General features: G+C 39.1%; 1 long non-coding RNA gene across 1 annotated transcript in view; it reads left to right on the top strand.

Moving 5' to 3' along the window:
- Positions 1-1,419: 1,419 nt before the first annotated feature.
- The window catches only part of LOC102214568 (uncharacterized), a 2,440-nt gene continuing 1,481 nt past the window's right edge, over positions 1,420-2,378 (top strand). Inside the window, exon 1 of the long non-coding RNA XR_312168.1 lies at positions 1,420-1,529. This is a non-coding gene — a long non-coding RNA (uncharacterized LOC102214568). The remainder of the gene's footprint in view (positions 1,530-2,378) is intronic.

Here is a 2,378-nt window from a genome sequence, read left to right as displayed (position 1 = left end):
GACAAGAGGTGGGTGCCTTGGCAACGGGAGTGCAGAAGGATCATCTCCATATAAGGGGATGTCCAGAGAGGTGCAGAGGAAGAAACATTAGCTGGTATCAGACATAAGGCCACCCTCAACTCTTTCGACCAATCATGTTAACATTCAGCTTCTGTGACCTGCAATAGAAAAGTGTTTCCTGCCTGGTTGCAGCAGCCTTTGTCTCTGAGTCAGCAAGCCAAAGGTTCATGGTGCCATGTTAAACAAGGCTGGTTTTGATAATAAATTGTAAAAAGCCAGAATTCGCTGTACTATCATTAAGCTCTCTTCTTAATCTACCTCCCATTTTCTGAAGGACTTTTCCCTCCAGTTACATTCTCCCTTTTATGTTACAGAGTCTCCCGCCCCGTCTGCTCTTGTTCCAAGCCTGTGTCGTGAAATGCTACTACAGCCAGAGAATAATCATTGGCATCGCCTGTGTTATTCCCCGTTTCACTCATTTAATAAATTGTGCTCTGTTTCTGTCACAATAAAACTTAAATCTGTGTCTGTTTTGGTATCCGAACTTGGGTCCATCTCTCGCGCTGGCCTCTGGGTCCTGTGACAGTTTTCTCTGAATAACTATGACTGATGAATTTGTTTTTCAGGTGAAATATGAGATGTTTGTGTGGCAGAGTGAGAAAATGTGTAAATCTCTGACTGACATGTATGCCCTGTCTCTGCAGCAGCAGCAGGAGGAGGCAGCTCCTTCTCCAATTGCTTTATCTCATGCCTTGTGTCCTCATCATTTTATGCCCTTTGTTGGAGTGCTTTAGGCCGCCCAGATCAACCTGTTTTGCACCTTTGCTGAGGTACCGCCCATTGTTAAGTTTTTTGGACCAATCAACACACGCCAGTGTTAAGTTACACCTGCCGGATGGATGCTCTGCAGTAATTGGCTCTTAAGATAACGGTATGTTGGTCAGACACAGACAGGAGTGTTTCAGATGTCTCGTTGCCTGTGAGAAACAGATATCTGAGTAATCCTGCCCTGAAACCTGACTGCAGGTAAGAGACACTTAAGAAAGATCAATTTAGTTTTGCTATTTAAACAGTGTAAGTTTTTCACATGTGTGCAATGTTTTTAGGATATTTGTTGATCATTTCCAAACACTGGTTTTCCACTAAAACTGAATTATTTTGGGGACAAACACAAAAAAGCAAAGGTGAGTAGTGACCACATTTGAGTTTTATTCAAAGTATTTTATTCTATTTTAAATAACTTAACTTTAGTCTGACATTTAAAGTGTCTCACATCCAGCTCCAGATGTGGACACCTGTCAGTGCAAATCATGGGCAAATGAATGAAGAAAAGCTGATATGAGAAACGGCCTCAGTGGAAATGACCTCTTATTAACAATATCTGTTATGAAACTCTGAGTGCAGATGGCTGGTCTCTGGTGGATCACTGTGACGATGGTCTTCTGTCTGTCTGCTGGAAGTTTGGCTGAAATAGACTTAAACCGGCTCGCAGGACTTGCAAATCAGATAAGGACAAATATCCGAAACAGGTAAGTCAGCATCATCTAAAGTCTCTAAAACTAAATATTTTGTTATTATTTGTTTTCATGTGCAGTCAGGGCTGTTTGGTAAACTCAGCAGAGGTTAGCTATGTAATAAGGTGTTGAGATATGGTTACAGGCAGAGTTATTATAGTTAAAACTAAACTAAAAACTAAAAGTAGGTAATTAAAGGTAATTAAGTAGTAATTAAAAATAAAGAACAAGACCTTTTTTTATAGAATATAATGAGCATGATTTTGTGAATTTGGAAAACTGACTAACATAAAATCAAAATATAGAGGAAGCATCTGTAATGATTTCCTGACATCCTCCATTCAATATTAACTAAAAACAATGCTCTACAGATTTCTTTATACAGTTTATCACATTGTTGCTTGTAATGATGTCTCTGTAATTATTGTTGGTCTGATAATTTATTTATCCTCTCAGTTCTTATTTCCTGCTGCTCGTTGTCTTTTCACTCTGCTTTGTCTTGTATATAAAGTTCTACATAAATAAAGCTGAGATAAGAGAGCAGAGATGTAGAGAGGACTACACCTCCATCCAGTCTGGCTTTGTTTCTGGGGACGTTTAGCACCCCGCCTTTCAGGGCTGAAAATAATGACATTATTATTATAATGATATATTTATATCTTAACTTTGTATCACTTAATTCTTGTTTTATTGTTCTTTATGTGAAGGGAATTTCCCATAATATTGCTGCCAACAACAACAGTATACATGTAATAGCATACATCTTTACGAGCTGTCATAAGGCCCTCTGTACACAATTTTAATGTGTGTGTGTGTGTGTGTGTGTGTGTGTGTGTGTGTGTGTGTGTGTGTGTGTGTGTGTGT

Source organism: Pundamilia nyererei, unplaced genomic scaffold (assembly GCF_000239375.1).
Source record: "Pundamilia nyererei isolate P.nyererei 1_Seehausen unplaced genomic scaffold, PunNye1.0 scaffold00242, whole genome shotgun sequence".
NCBI lineage: Eukaryota > Metazoa > Chordata > Actinopteri > Cichliformes > Cichlidae > Pundamilia > Pundamilia nyererei.
The sequence above is the reverse complement of the archived record's forward strand: the minus strand, read 5'-3'. Positions and strand labels throughout refer to the sequence as shown.